The 17,305-nt window shown below is 37.2% G+C and overlaps 1 pseudogene; it reads left to right on the forward strand.

Annotated features, from left to right (window-relative positions):
- The first annotated feature begins 5,758 nt into the window (after window positions 1-5,758).
- Window positions 5,759-7,244, forward strand: LOC116126962 (annotated as a pseudogene).
- The last annotated feature ends 10,061 nt before the right edge of the window (window positions 7,245-17,305 follow it).

Below are 17,305 nucleotides of genomic sequence, written 5' to 3' on the forward strand. Positions count from 1 at the left end.
CATGCAACGATAGTTATTAACGAATCATTTGTTGGGTTATTAAATTACAGAGTGTATTCTCCCCTATAGAATTTACCAGAATCAAAATATCAGTCAACACCCAAGTAGAAATCAAGAAGAAGTTATCACTGTAAATGGTGATTTTCTTTGTATTTATTAGCGTAGACGAAAATGGTCAAAGCCACGAGGCCTCCCCCAACACCAAGTGAATCAAAAGGGTATAATCAATAAACAAAGACTAAGAACAGTGGAAGGAGAGAAGTTTCATAGAAACTAAAACAAAGACCACACACGCACAAAGAGAAAGAGAGAGAGAACGAAGAAGCTAAAGCATAACGAGAGAGAAAGCTAACAGCTTAAAAACGATTAATTGATCTTCAAAAGCTCCGGGAAAATGGTCAGTTATTAGTACTCTCCGTACAAAGTCTCCTTTTTATTATTATATTATTATATACTATTTCCATCTTGGACTTTGTATTCTAATCTGATTAGTTGTTATTGTTGCTTAGATCTGCTTAAACTTGTTGCTGATCTTCTCTGTTTTGTTTTGCTTCTTCTGGTTATTGTACTGTTAAAACTTTGAAATCTATTCTAGTTTCAGCATTCAGTTATTTTAGTTTTGGATTGATTGATGATCATTTCTGCTTTGTGGATCCATTTTCTGATATTATGTGTTCTAAAGATCGGGACTGAATTGGATTTTCAAGGTTCTTGTTCTGTTTTTATTGATAAGGTTGTTTTAATATGTTTGTGGTTCTGTTTTTCGTCATTGCAAGTTTTTGTTGACTTTGTTTATCTTTATTGAATTGTTCCATCATGCAAGAGAATATTTTACTGATTTTGATTTAGCTAGTTGAGTTTCTTTGTTGGGTAATGAATATTTGAGTAGTTATTTCATTTGTGTAGGAAGTCTGAAGCTATTTTTTGCCTAAATAGTATCATTGTTTTTCTGTTTGTGAAAATTTAAGGTGGGAATAGCAAGGGAAGAAGGCCATGGCTATGAGGACTGTCAGCGATTATTCCGGAAATGGAAGAAAAGAAAACTTGATTGCAGCGAAACACCTGTCAGGGCATTAGGGTCAAATAAAACCACACGAAGGATATGAGAAAGATAATTGGCAGATCTTGGTTCCCAATTGTCCACCATGGCAACATTGATGATGAGAAGGTGAGGGAGTCGTGAGATAAAGAACAGCTTAATGTTGTTGAGAAGATTATTGGTCGGAGGAAGATCAGTCCGATTTGGGACTCAGGATAATGAAGTTATGAGTATCTGAATGCTGCGGATGAACGTCGAAAATGATGAAAGATTAGGTAGTTTGTGTCGAAAGAAGAGGAGAGGGAAGGAATGTTACAGAAGAGCGCATATGTTCTTCAAATAGCTATGGCAAGACTTGAGAAGAATTCAGACACTTGCTCGTGCAAAACAGGCAACCTTTTGAGCCAGAACACGTCTTTCGTTCAAGTGAAGATGATGTGTAGATGAGTAGCTCAGTTGTTCTTTTGGTGGATGACTCAATTGAAGGTTTCGTTCAAAGATGATGGTATTTGGCGGAGAACTCTAAGAAAGAAAAAGGAGAAAAATGCAGAAAGTGAATGCTATATTTCATTACACTGTAACTTGCAATATATACACAACAAAGCTTGCGTTTTACAACTACAACAACCATTCAGACTTTAAATTTCAAAAAAAAGTTGGTAACTTAATGCACACTTATCTTACACTGATTACACTAAACAGACACAAAATTAAAAACTCCAAAACAACTCCAGCAGCTTCAGTTTCAGCAGGAAACAAGGGAATGCAACTGCTACTTGGCCCCAAGAAACTAATTCAAAAAACAACTAAACTTAACACGAATTTCCAGCAAATTTCAATGCTCAAAACTCCTCCTTGATAATTTTGCTGGAAACACCAATGTCTGATCCTGAAGCTTTCAAATTGGTTTAGAAATCCCTAGTTAGGATGCCAGCCACTGCTCATCAACATTGCAGTGGACCAGTTTCACTTCTCCTTCTGCTCAGCTTCTCTCATGCATGGAAACTTTATCTTTATGGTTTAGTTTCCCATGATGGAATGGATTCTTAAGCCATAGCCACAGCCGATTGATTATCACACATTATCACAGCAGGATGCTTCGTTCAGCTTCAAATCTTCCAAGATTTCTCAGCCAGACAGCTGATTCACAGCAGCTGCAGTGAAATGTACTTCTGCCTCGCTGTGGATGTGCAAACGTTCTTCTTGCTCTCGACATCCAGCAGATGCACCATGGTTCAGGAAGAAGTATACCCTGAATGCTTTTCAGTCCTCCACTGAACCACCCAGTCACTATCTGAAAAACCAATTAAACCAAAGTCTTCTGACCTCCTGTACCATACTCCAAAAGCTGGTGCCCCTTCACATACTGAGCACTCTTTTGAGCTCTAAAAAGTGTTTCTTTGGGCTGATTCAAAACGGACAGTAGGCTAGTTGCAAACATGATGTCTGGCCTAGTTGCTGTAAGATACAGCAAACAACCAAACAAGCTTATGTACTGTCCCTCATCAACACTTTCTGCATTTTCATCTCTTGACAGCTTCAGATTTGGAACAGAGGCACATCACTGATTTGCAATTTCCATATTGAACTTCTTCAACACTTCAATCGCAATCCAAAGCTGGTGCTCCCTTTCACATACCTGAGCAATCTTTACAGCTCTAAAATGGGTTTCTTTGGCGGATTCATAACCTGGACAGTAGGCTAGTTGCAAACATGATGTCTGGCCTAGTTGCTGTAAGATACAGCAAACAACAACCAAGCTTCTGTACTGTCCCTCATCAAAACTTTCTGCATTTTCATCTCTTGACAGCTTCAGATTGGGAACCAGAGGCACATCCACTGATTTGCAATTTTCCATATTGAACTTCTTCAACACTTCAATCGCCTACTCTCTGATTAACAAAAATCCCAGCTGAACTTTGATGAACCTGCATTCCAAGAAAGTAAGCCATTTCTCCTAAATCTGTCATCTCAAACTCATCAAACATGGACCTCTGAATTCTTCAAGTTGAGTTTGCTTGCTCCCTGTCACAAGTAAATCATAACATACAGGGAAATGATATAATATCTTCATCAATCTCCCTAACATACAATGTATGTTCATTTGGACTTCTCACAAAATCCAAATTCAGCAAGTGATTGTTTATTGCTGTACCAGGCCCTGGGTGCCTGTTTAAGGCCATACAAGGCCTTCCTTAAGAGATACACTTGTCTTCCTTTCCCCTGACTTATACCCTCCGGTTGCTCAACATATATCTCCTCATTCAGCCATCCATTAAGGAAGGCAGATTTGATGTCCAGCTGAAATATTTCCATGAGAATTGGGCTGCCACTGCAAGTAGTAGCCGGATTGTGTCATGCCTTGCAACTGGTGCAAAGGTGTCCAGAAAATCAACTCCATACTACTGAGGCAAAGCCTTGACAATAGTCTTGCTTTGTGCTTAAGGACAGAACCATCCGGATTGAGCTTCTTCTTGAAAATCCATTTAATTGGATCACTTTTCTGTTTGAGGTCTGTCCACAAGTTCAGGTTTGATTCTTTTCAATCATTGCAAGTCCTCCTTCGGCCACTCTCCACACTTCTGATTTTGCAGCCTCAAAGTAAACTGTTGCTCAAGTGAAGCCAGTTGCATCTCTCATAAACCTCAGCTAAAGGTCTGGTAACTTAACTGAAATTTCATCTTCCACATCACTCTCAACATCATCAAAATTGCTCATGTACAGCTTCTGTCCAGCCTGGTTTTGTCTCTACATCAGGTGTTTTTTCCCAATTCCATACTCCATCCTCATCAATCTTGACATCCCTGGAAATCTGAATTTTTCTGGTTTCTGGAACATATACCCTAGGCTTTAGATGACTGCTATAGCCTATAAAGATACCAATAATGCCTTTCATCTAGCTTGGACCTTTTTGCTGCTGGAACCAAAATGTAGCATATAACCCGAAAATTTTAGCCTCTCTAGTTGGTTTAACTCCATTCATGCTTCATGGTGTTTTACTGTCCAAGGCTTTTTTGGAAGCACTATTGAGCAGAAAAACTGCAGTGGTAATAGCTTCTGCCCAAAATTTCTTTGGCAATCTCTTCTCAGCCACCATGCATCTGCGCATCTCACAACTGACCTGTTTTCCTCTCACTGACTCCATTTTGCTGTGGAGTGTAGGGGCTGGTATTGGTGCTAATTCCAGCATCTTGCACACTTGCTCAAACTCTTGAGAAGTGTACTCTGTACCATTATCACTTCTAAGATCTTTATGGTTTTTTCTGCTTGATTTTCCACCAGAAGCTTGAACTCTTTGAATACACCAGCAAACCTGTCCTTTTTGTTTCAGAAAATACACCCAACATACCTAGAATAGTCATCAATGAATAGACACAAAGTATTCTCTCCATTCAAAGACAAGTTTCCATAGGACCACTACAATCCGTATGGATGAGTTGCAGTTTTTCAGCTGCTCTCCAGGTTGGTTTGCAGGGAAGGATTGCCTACTCAACTTGCCAAGTTGACAAGCTTTGCACATGAATCACTCTCTTCTAATTCTGGCAGGTTATGGAGCAGCTTCTTGGTCTGAATTTCTTTGACCTTGGTAATGGACATGAACAAGTCTTTATGCCATTTCACAAATTCATCTACCTTTACACTGTAGGCCCTATGTTCAGTTTTTTCAGTTGATGGGAAAGCTTTCCCCACCATTTTCACTCTCATTAACTCACACCCACTATCTAAAATTTGACAGATATTGATTTTCAAAATGTAAAACATAATGATTTTCTAACATTTGTCCACACTTAGGAGGCTTTGAGTAATTTTGGGTACATATAGAACATTTGAGAGAGTTTTGTACCTGTGGAGGTTTGGATTGCAACATCCTTCCCTTGCTTCAACATAATCACCATTTGCCACTTAATCCTGGACTGATGTCTGAGTTTAATCTCACAAAATCTTGCAAGTGTGGTGTCATATGGTTTGTACACCCATGTCAACTAGCCAGCCATCACAGCAGGGGGTGGTGCAGCGAGGCCATAAACAGCTGTTCTGCTCCCTGTTTGGTTGTGGGTCCCTGTCACTGTGGCTTGCTGCTGGGACTGCTCTCCTTGCCTTGCACACCTCTTATATGGCCAAACTGCTTCATGCTCTGCATTGATTTCCTGGCCTAAACCAGCACCTTTTTTCAGAGTACCCTTCCTTTTACAGTGGGAACAAGGTGGATATTCTTCATCCCACCTGGTTTTCCATTGGCCATTACTCCTCTTCCCTTTCTTTTCACCGACATACCTATGTTATTCCTTGAAGGTTTAGTTTTGTGAATTGCCATCATTGCACCCTCACCAACATCTTGCCTCAAGAGCCTTCTTTGCTCTTGTGCTTGCAATGCATGAACTAGCTCTGGTGAGTGTAACCTGTCCCATGTCTCTTGAGTCCTCTAAAGATGAGATTTTGGACTCAATCTGGGTAGGCTAACCAGGACTTTCTCCACCACTCTCTATCAGCAATCCACTCCCAGCAGCCTATCTTGTTACAACACCCATTAGCCTGTCAACATAGTCCTTGACCTTTCTGATCTTGCATCCTCTGTATCTCAAATCTCCTTAAATTTAGCACTGCATGTTTCTTGTTGTGGTGCTGCCCATGTACTCCTCTCTCAGCTTATCCCATGCCTCTTTTGGAGTCTCGTACGCCATGATCCTTATGAATACAAGGTCTGTTACAGCAGCATGAATGTGGGAGAGAGCTCTTGGTACTTTGGCTGTTCTTCCTCATGCAGTCTCATTTGGTTCAGGGTAGGATTCTGTCCTGATGGAGGTGGCTGCCTGTTTTCTTCCACCTATGCCACAGCCCCTGACCCCGGAGGAAAGCTTCATCTTAACAGCCATATGTGGTAGTGCTCCCCATTGAATACTGGAGGTGACATCAGGGCTGATTGAGCAGCCATTGTTTTAAGTTTTGTGTCTGATGCAGGGTAAACAAGGTGCAGATGCAGGTTGTTTGGGCTGAAAATGGGAGGTGGTCTTGAGTAGAGGTTGATGACTGAGTGTAAGAGAGATTTCAGGTTGTTTTGGTGTTAAGCTCTGATACCATTTGATGGGATTGGCCGGAGAACTCTAAGAAAGAAAAGGAGGAAAAAGCAGAAAGTGAATGCTATATTTCATTACACTGTAACTTGCAATATATACACAACAAAGCTTAATGTTTTACCAACTACAACCAACCATTCAGACTTTAAATTTCAAAAACAAAGTTGGTAACTTAATGCACACTTATCTTACACTGATTCACCTAAACATGACACAAAAATTAACAACTCCAAAACAACTCCAACAGCTTCAGTTTCAGCAGGAAACAAGGGAATGCAACTGCTACTTGGCCCCAAGAAACTAATTCAAAAACAAACTAACTTAACTGAATTTTCAGCAAATTATCAATGCTTCAACAAAAGACATAGTATCAGCAGAACCTCAGAGGATCACATGATTTGGTCAAACCAAATGTGATTATTGATCTCAGATGCATGCCAATTTGATGGTCATGTCTTATTATGATCATGAATGTTGCCAGGCCTAGTCAATGCCCGGAAGGATGCCTTGGATGAAGTCTCTTATTCTTGAACTGGAGAAACTGAGTATTGAGGATGTGCCTAAGATGGAATGGGCTAACTTGAACTCCAAAATCAAAAGATGGGTTTGGGCTATAAGTCTTTGTGCGCATCTATCTTGCTAGTGAAAAATTGCTCAGCGGCAAATATTTGGGGTGTGGTCAATTAATTTATCATGCTTTGTTGAGGCTTCAGGCTTCATGTTGCAGCTTCTGAATTTTGGTGAAGCTGTGTATTGGCCCCACCAGCCAGAAAGTTATTTCCTTCTTGACATGTATGAGGTAATAGCAGATCTTCTTCCAGATATCATGGAATTACTTTGATGAAGTTGGTTCTTCTTTTAGAATCAGTATCATGAGGTTTTGAGGAGATTGGGTTATCGGTGAGGATCAACTTTCTGGAATTTGAGAATGCCTTTCTCATACAAATCAACTAGCCCATTGGAGGGGGAGGAATTCACCATTTGACCAAATATGTGATGAATACATCAGGAATCTAACGACTACCGTAAGACCTGAATTTGCTTTTGAAGAACAATGATAAAGAGGATTCTAGTTCACAATCATCTAACATGAGTACAGATATGGAAGAGGAGGACACAAGTGAAGGTTTTCATGCAATTCTTCACCAATGGCTCTCCAAATCGATAGTTGCTCATTCTAGAATCCAAAATTCATGATAAATCAAGTCATACAAGGATATTCTTGCAGCACTCTTTGATGAAAAATATACATTACATGCTCAAAAGGTTAAGAATCAGAACTTAGGCCATTTTTGGTGATAGCTGGATTCGAAAGCACAACTGGAAATTTCAACAGCATGCAATGGGCTATGAAAGAGCTACTTGGAGCTCAATCCTCGCTTTATTGAGGAGGAGGGGAATTCTAGTGTGGAGGGTCGAAACCCAACTCAAGAGCGTTCAGGAATTATCTTGCATTTGAAAGGTTTACAAAACCCAAACAACATGGCTCATCCCAAACGCTCAGCTTCGAGAAGATTTACGAATTTCAAAATCCAAAGTGGTTCATGCTTACCGCGTTTTGGGTAACATGTATAGTCAGACATGTACAGATAGTCGAACCTAATAAAACTCTGAAGATCTACAGAATTACTTGTTAGATCTCTTTGGGGATCCTTAAATCCTTGCATAATCCATACGGGAGGTGATAGGAGCAATATAACTATCAATCTTGTGATTTTTTTTTTCTAAGAAATTATAGAGGAATAACTGTAATTGATGTGTTAAGATTAAATTGGAAGAAACTTAGTTAGTTAGGAATTAGTATGCTGAGCTGTAAGTTTGTTAAGATAGTTCGATGAAGTTAGTTAACAGTTATGTATTATTTCTTGTATATAAGCAACAATGTAACTGAATTCAATTACGAATAAGAGAATTTTCTTCAATTTCACGTTTCTTGCCCCAAATTAACATGGTATCAGAGCAAATTCCAGGGTTTGAATATTCTAAAATTTACAGGAACTTCACTCTGTTCATCAGTAATTCACGGTTTTACTGATTCATCAGTTTCGTCAGCTTCTTTCTTTTGGATCTGTTCCATAAGCTCCGTCAACCTCTCCTCTGGATTGTTTTTATCTGATCTCATTTTCTTTGATCAAGAAGCTATCATCTTCATTCTTCCAAAATGGTAACTGCCAGTACAGACGGAGAGATGCAGTCTTCTGCAAATAATGGAAATGATCAATCGAGTCATCAATTGATTTCAGTCATCAGCTTTATCTACATCCTTTGATACTCCAGGTGCTGTTCTCGTCTCTTTCAATTAAGTGGTGTTGATAATACTCATTGGAGTAGATCTATGAGAATGCATGTTAGCTAAAATAAGATGGATTATTGATGGAACTTGCACAAAGATAGCTTTCCAGTTAGCATGCACAATCAATGGATAGATGTAATGCTATAGTTCTCTCCTGGATCATGAATTCCGTTACTAAAGAACTCCTACGGGGCATTGTTTGCATCTAGTGCACATCTGGTATGGAAAGATTTGAAAGAAAGGTTTGATAAAGTGAATGGATCTAGAGTTTTTAGTACATAGAGAATAGTCACCTTAATGCAGGGAACTTCATCATTCCACTTATTACTCTAAACTAAGAATGTTATGGGATGAATACTCGTCTATTGTCCAACTTCCTTCCTATGAATGTTCTATGTCAAAGGTTTAAGTAGATCACATGCAGAATCAAAAGTTACTACAATTCTTGATGGGATTAAATGAGACTTATTTGCATGCTAGAAGCCAAATCCTCATGATGCAACCTTTACCATCTATCAACCAAGCCTACTCTATGCTTGTCATGAGAGAAAGCCAGAGAAGTTATCCAATGTTGTTGCTGTAGAATCCTCTTCTGAACCAACAGTTTTTTATCCTCATCCAACCAACAATCGGTCAAATCTAAAAAGAACTGGAATATAACCTGTGAACACTGCCATATGAAATGACACAAAAGGGATAATTGCTATAGGATCATTGGTATCCTGCCGATTTAAGTTCACCAGAAGAAAGAATTCTGCCCAATCGTCAGTAAATAATGCTGCAACTACTGAATTACTGATCACAGTAGTTCCACAACTATTCAAAAATAATACCCAGCAGCAGCACTCCAATCTTTCCAAAGAACAGTATGCAGAGATATTGAAATTGCTCCAAAAGGAACCTGCATTAGCTCCAAATGATGCACACGTTAATATGGCAGGTATTCCCTCTACTTTTCATCCTTAAACATGGAGTCTGCTGGATATTAGACACAAGAGCTAGTCACCATATGACAACTTCTCAAACAATTTGAACAAGTTAATGGGGACAGCTTCTCCTTCCACAGTCAGACTTCCTAATGGACATCATTCAACCGTAACAACAATTGGATCTTGTAACATTGGTCCAGATCAGAAACTGATAATGTGTATTTGTGCCAGATTTCAAGTATAATTTGATTTCTATCTCAAAGCTCACCAAAGATTATCTTGCTTTGTCATTTTATCTTGATTCCTGCATATTTCAGGGCCTCTCCAATGGGAAAATCCTGGGGATTGGTAAAGAATCAGAGGGTCTCTACTTCTTCATGCCTTCTCATGCATACAAGGCCAATGTTTCTACTTTGAATAAAACTTTACCTGTTTCATGTTCAGCTTCTGTAAGCCAGCTTTGGCATAAACGTCTTGGTCATATGCCATATGCAAAACTGAAATATTTTTCTAGAATAAGAAGTTTTAATTCTGATAATGCTGAGTACCATTGGATATCTGTCCCCTTGCCAAACATGTGGAAAGCCATTTCATATTAGTACTACAAGGGCTCCTGCATGTTTTCATTTGTTGCATAGGATGTGTGGGACCTCTCATACTCCTACACATAATCATTATAAATACTTCCTTACAGTGGTTGATGATCATTCTCGGGTTACCTGGGTTTTTCATGGCAAACAAGCATGAAGTCATACTTCATATTAAGAGTTTTCTTACTCTTATCCAGACTCAATTCTCAGCCTCTGTCAAAACTATTTGAACAGATAATGGCTTAGAGTTTCTCAACCTACAATGTTCAGCACTCTTCACTTCCTTGGGATTATCCACCAGAAAACTTGTGTTTATCTCCCCAGCAGAATGGGGTAGTAGAGAGGAAGCATAGGCACTTACTTAGTGTTGCTAGAGCCTTGAGATTTTAGGCCTCTATTCCAATCAAATACTGGGGAGAATGTATACTCACAGCTTGCTATCATCAATAGAATTCCAACTGATATGCTCCAGGGTAATTCCCCTCTAAATTCTTTTTGGTTCTCCTCTTCAATTGATCACTTCAAGGTGCTTGGCTGCTTGGCATATGCATCCAATCTGAGCTCCAGAGATAAATTCGGTTTCAAGGCCATCCCATCAGTCTTTATGGGATATTCTTCCACACAAAAAGGATACAAGTTGCTGAAATTACAAGTTTCAGTTTCTTTGTCAACCGAGATGTCAAATTTATTGAAGACATTTTTCTTTCCAATCCAGAAACATTCTTATGTTCCATTATTTCCAAGTGATCCTTTCAATACCATATTTTTGATGATTCTTATCCTGCTCTATAAATTTTGTTGTTCCTGATCCATTGTTACCAGATGACCATTTCAGTCCTGGTTCTGTTACTAGTCTTGGTCCTGTTATGATCTTGCCCCTGCTACTCCCACAATTGATTCCACATCTCCAACATATTCAGCTCCAGCATCTCCTCTTGACATTCCTTTAAACATCAGACGTTCTGCTAGATCACATAGACCTCCAATATGGTTGCAGGATTACATACCCCTTAGCTCATTACTCCATTTCAGATATGTCTCTTATGATCATCTTTCTCCATTTACAGGTGTTTCCTTCTTCCATCTCTCGGATCAAGGAACCTGTTTCATTTACTGAAGCTTCTCAGGATCCTAATTGGATTGATGCAATGCATACTGAAATCACTGCATTAGAAGCCAACAAAACCTGGCAGCCTGTTTCTCTCCACCAGGAAAGCAGCCAATGGCTGCAAATGGGTGTACAAAGTCAAGTATCATTCTGATGGCACCTTAGAGAGATATAAAGCTCGGCTTGGGCCAAGGGCTATAATCAACAAGCTGGTATAGACTACACAGAAACATTCTCCCCCGTGGCAAAAATGGTCATGTCAGATTAGTCCTTGCGTTAGCTTCCATTCATGCTTGGCCACTATTCAACTGATGTGTTTAATGCCTTCCTGCAAAGGGATCTTCATGAAGAAGTTTACATGTCTTTACCACAAGGATTTGGCACTCAGGGGGAGAACACAGTCTGTAGATTGCTCAAATCCTTGTATGGATTGAAGCAAGCAAGTAGACAATGGAATCACAAACTCACTGAAGCCTTGATAAAAAATGGCTACTTACAGAGTAAATAGATTACTCATTATTCACCAATGAGAAGGAAGCAATATAGTGATTATGCTTGTCTAGTAGATGACATTTTGATAACAGGGAGCTGCACTAAGATGATAGATCAGTTGAAGTTCATACTGCAGGATAACTTTAAAATCAAAGACCTTGGTCACCTTAAATACTTTCTTGGAATTGAAGTTGCTAGGTCCTCGAAGGAATTGTTTGAACCAGAGAAAATATGCACTAGAACTATTTCAGAGGCTGGGTTGTCTGCTGCAAAACTGCTAACACTCCTTGAACAACATCTAAAACTGACTTCATATGAGTATGATCAACAGTTCTTACGGATGAAAAGGATAAATTGTTGTCAGATCCTAGTGTATTCAGGAGGATGGTGGGAACGTTGTATATCTAACCATGACCAGGCCAGACATTTCATTTGCTGTCCAGACTTTAAGTTAGCACATGCAGACTCCTAAATAATCACATCTGGAAGTAGCATTGAGGGTTATAAGATATGTGAAAAGGAACCAGCACTTAGGTTGTTATGTCCGCAAAAATTACAAAAGAGTTAGTTGCCTTTTGTGACTATATTGGGCAGCCTGCGCTGTCAGTAGAAAATCAGTATCAGGATACTGCATCAAGATGGGAGATTCTCTTCTATCTTGGAAATCAAAGAAACAAAATACTGTGGCAAGATCATCTGCAGAAGCAGAATATAGAAGCATGGTGTAGCTGTGCAGAGTTAGTTTGTTAACAGGCTTGCTTAAGAGCTTGATGATGAAGCCAAAATACTGGCGTTGCTTTTCTATGATAATAAGTCAACATTGCAGATTGTGGCAAATCCCATGTATCATGAGAGACAAAAAACTAGAAATAGATTGTCATTTTTAAGAGAGAAAATCAAGGTGGTTTGATCATTACAAAATACATACCAACCGGAGAAACAATTGGCAGACGTGATGACGAAAGGGTTGGGAAGGCTACAATATGAAAAACTTTTGTCCAAGTTATGCTTGAAAGATATACATAAGATGCCAAATGAGGGGGGAGTGTTAAGATTCAAGTTGGAAGAAACTTAGTTAGTTAGGAATTAGTTATGCTGAGCTGTAAGTTTGTAAGGTAGTTCGATGAAGTTAGTTAAAAGTTATGTATTATTTCTCTGTATATAAGCAACAATGTAACTGAATTCAATTACTAAATAAGAGAATTTTCTTCAGTTTCACGTTCTTGCCCCCAAATTAACAGATAGACTAGTTGTTTTGTGCAATTTTTCCACTGGTATCTCCACTTTTTTCTCAGTTCCAAAATATTTAATCTTATGAATGATGTAAAAATTTTTCATATGCAGTATTTCTGTACTCTCCTTATAATCCACCACCTGAATATGTCATAAAGGCCAAAATGGTTTTCTAACAGCTACTTTCTTTGAGTTGAGACTGAATGAGGAGTCAGAGGTAAGGGATTCTTCGCCGGTTTCCTCCAGGTCATCATCATCTTCTCCGTACTCCATCAGCTTGACCAGAGTATCTGAAACAACTAATGATTTGGATAACAAAATAGAACAGATTTAGGAGGACAGCAAATGTGACCAGCTAAAGAAACCTTTTATCTTGGAGCTAAGAGGAGGCAAGATAACCTCTTCCATGTGCATCATAAATATCATAGCATTTGTTGTTGATACGCCTAAAAGTGCCGCTCCAAAAACGTGAATAAGAAGACCGATTGCAGCAAAACCCAAACAACATGGCTCATCCCAAACACATTAAATACAGTGCTGATGATCTACAGAATTACATGTTAGATCTCTTTGAGGGATCCTCAAAATCCTTGCATAATCCATACCGGAGGTGATGGTAGCAAAATAACTAGATCAATCTTTGTGATTTTTATTTTTTATTTTTCTAAGAAATTATGGAGGAATAACTTCTTGTAATTTGATAGACTGGTGGTTCTTGTGCAATTTCTCCACCCTATTCCTTTTCTGAGTTCCAGATTATTTAATCTTATATGAATGAAATATTTCATATGCAGTGTTTTTGTACTCTCTCCTTATAATAATATCAATTAAGCAAGAATTTCATGAAAAAAAGAGATGTTATATGTGTAACATGATAATTAACCATTAATTTATTATAACAACATGATATTAATATGAAATGTGTTCAAAATATACACATAACAGAATATCACGTAATTCCTTACCACTAGTTTAGAAGAAGATAATGTTTATGATGATCAATTAAAATTTTTGGATATTAGTTTAGAAGAAGATAATATTTATGATGATCAATTAAAATTTTTGGATATATTATTGAAGGGATTCTAAGGGGGTGTTTGTCTAAGCTTACAAGCTGGTCAAACTAGCTTATAAGTTATAAAATTAAGCTGACCTGTTTGTTTATAATTTTTTTGACCTTATAAGTTGAGCTTATAAGCCAAAAAAATAAGTTGAGGGAGAGGTATTTTTTTTTTTTTTTTTTTTTGCTTATAAGTTAGTTTGACCAAGTATATTATCACATTATCCTTATTTAATTTTAAAATTCTATAATATACCCTTATTTAATATAGTACATTTTTTAATTATTTTATAATAAAATGTACTTATAAGCTACATTTTACTAAACACGTCAATAACTTATCAATCACCTATAAATACTTTAACCAAACAAATAATTATTTAAAATTTTAAATATTTATAAACTAATATAAGTAATTGTTACTTATAAATTAATTTTTATAAGTGTAGACAAACACCCTACTTTTGACTTACTTCGATTGATAATAAGTGCGGTCATTAAAAAGATTTATTTGCTGTCAACTTCAGATCTAAAAAGTATTTAATGAAATGGTCTAATGTTTGATGGGAAATGTAGGCCTTAATAAGGCAATGCTGCACATTACTAAAAGGCGGTGTCCTTGATAGGACAAAATGACAATTAAAGTTGTAGGCTAGTAATTAATGGCCAACTTGGCATATGATCAAAAAGATTTTTGTTAGGCCATCACTTTTGAAAATAAGCAAATTTTCGCTTGTCTCCATCTTGAAATAAATTGCGTAAGGAAAGAGATTTGACTTAATAAACCATTTTTTATATCACCGAGATCACCGGGGAAGTCACGCTGGTCATTATAAAACAAAGCAAATTGTGTTCATAGAAACATATAGGAAACTGAAAACTAAAATGAGTCCTCCACATATTCTAGTTATTCCTTTTCCTGCACAAGGCCATGTAATTCCTTTCCTGGAGCTTTCATTATGCTTAGTTAAGCATGGCTTCAGAGTCACATTTGTCAACACAGATCATACTCACAACCGGGTCATCAACGCATTACCGGAAAATTCTATAGGGGATGGAATCCGTCTGGTGTCGATTCCAGATGGATTGGAAGCCGGGGAGGATAGAAATGATATAGGGAAGCTATGTGCAGCAATGCCGAAGGTGATGCCGGGGAAGCTGGAGGAGCTCATTGAAGAGATCAACAGAGTAATCTGGTGCAGAGATAATTCCCTATTAGGAGAGATATTTAGTTTGGTTCTATTTGGAAGGAAGATATTCAGGTTGACTTGACCCAACTAAGGTAGTAGACATAGGCTCAAGTTCTAACTTGTCGAACCATTTAAAATTGTCTTGTGTTCTTATTTTATGATTCTTTCATTTTTGTTCATTACTGATTTTCATTAAATCACGCGTACATCACTTCTGGTTCCGACAGGGTCAATCGGCATTCTCTGGTTGGTGCGATTTCTATATCAACAACGATATAAGGAAGAGAAGAAAGAAGTAAGGTAAGGGTATTAGATCCAAAAATCTTATATTTTGTTATCAAAGGAGAAAGCATTATGTAAATGCAATGAATGCACTACATTGTTTATCTGTCAAACCAATAAAATTAGGTTATACAATTATTTTAAAAATTTCAAATATTATTGTTTGTTAGAATTAAAAAGAGAAATAATCCACTAATGACTATATTCATAAACCTGATACATATCGATGTGATACATTTAATACATAATATTTTTCTTGTTATCATAATCATATAGATAGTTAAAATTAACAAAGACAAAATAATCCATATATGATATGATTTCATCCACTTGATATATAGATATATGTACATCTAATGTATGATGGATTTTTCTTTTTTTAATAAATAATATTAATTGTTAGAGTTAAAAAGACATTAAACTAATACATACATAATGATATATATTCGGTTGATGTGTTTTTTTCGCACCAATGAGAAGTACATAATCTAATGGGAATTTACGCAAGGGTTTGTATAAACTGATAATTTAGTGTTGGTTAATGCTAAAGTGATATAAATCAACAAGAACTGAAGATTTTTAAAGTTGTTCAGATAAGGTAAATTATATATTCATTGTTATTTTATTATTTTTTTATGTGCTTTTATAAGTACAAGCAATCTCAATCCTTAACACAATGAACAGTTTCTATAGCTAGAAAATAGACTGTTCAAAAGATCATTTCTTTAGGGTGAGAGACCCATTTATATACTGCTGTTTTAGTGGACTTACTGGTAGTAACCCTTACAGAAAGGGACACGCGCCTACGGTAGTCTTGCACATAAGTAACTCTCTTATGAGATGACACGTAGCCTCATTATCGTACAAAATTGATACTTACTAATGAATAATACTTGATAAACTTACAATGAAATAGCTGTCTAACAGGGTGAAATGTGGCCGGGTGACAATGCATTCCTGACACACATGATGTGAAGCCACGAGGGTGGATTTACCGCACACAATATATTCATTGATTGATGCCAACAACTTGAAGTATTTATATAAGATCGACTTTTCTTCAACGAAAAATGATGGGGATTATTTGGAGGAACATTGAACTTGTACCTAAGTTTTGTAATTAATGTCTCGTATTCATGTGGCTGTGGAAAGATCAGTGTGAGCCCACCAAGTATGTAGAATGTCACCTTGACTATTACATTGCTTTGAATGAATGATGGAATGGGGAATTGAGCAAGCATAATCAACCATAATCATTGTTTTAAATAAGGGCATGGGTCAACCGGTCCAATTGGTTGAACAATACATCAACAATAATTTATTTTAAAAAAGTTCCATTTTTTATATTTAAAATTATAAAATATTCTTTATTTATATAATATATTCTTCAAAATAAAATCAGATATTCTTTATTAACCTAAATGGATGCTGAGTAAGCATAGTCAACAGTCAAAATGCTAAAACTTGACTTTCAACAGTAAGCTCGAAAATCTGTGCAAGTCTTTTACAAGTTCAGATCGACTTTTCTTCAACGAAAAATGATGGGGATTTTGAGGAACATTGAACTTGTAGCTAAGTTTTCCAATTAATGTCTCATATTCATGTGGCTGTGAAAGATCTCTATCAGCCCACCAAGCTGTAGAAATGCCGCCTTGACTAGCTGTGTATATGTTGATTACTGAGGTACAACTGATTGAATTTTAAAAGCAATGTACCTGCCTTTATTGGCAAAAGGCAGTACATTGCTGATTGAATGTGGAATGGGGAATTGAGCAAGCATAGTCACCATACATCAGTGTTTAAAACTTTAATTTTAAATATTTTACAACATTCTCTTAAAAAGTTTTATTAGTCCTTAAATTTTTATTATATTAAAAATGCTCCAAAAATATTAATTAATCCCTAAAATTTTGATATATCTCCCACCCCCTATAAAATTGTAAATTATCCATATAATTTTAAAATATTATGAAAACCCCCCTAGACCTGAACCGGACCAGAGAAGCTGTCAAGT

This window comes from Pistacia vera, unplaced genomic scaffold (genome assembly GCF_008641045.1).
Source record: "Pistacia vera cultivar Batoury unplaced genomic scaffold, PisVer_v2 Contig188, whole genome shotgun sequence".
Classification (NCBI taxonomy): domain Eukaryota; kingdom Viridiplantae; phylum Streptophyta; class Magnoliopsida; order Sapindales; family Anacardiaceae; genus Pistacia; species Pistacia vera.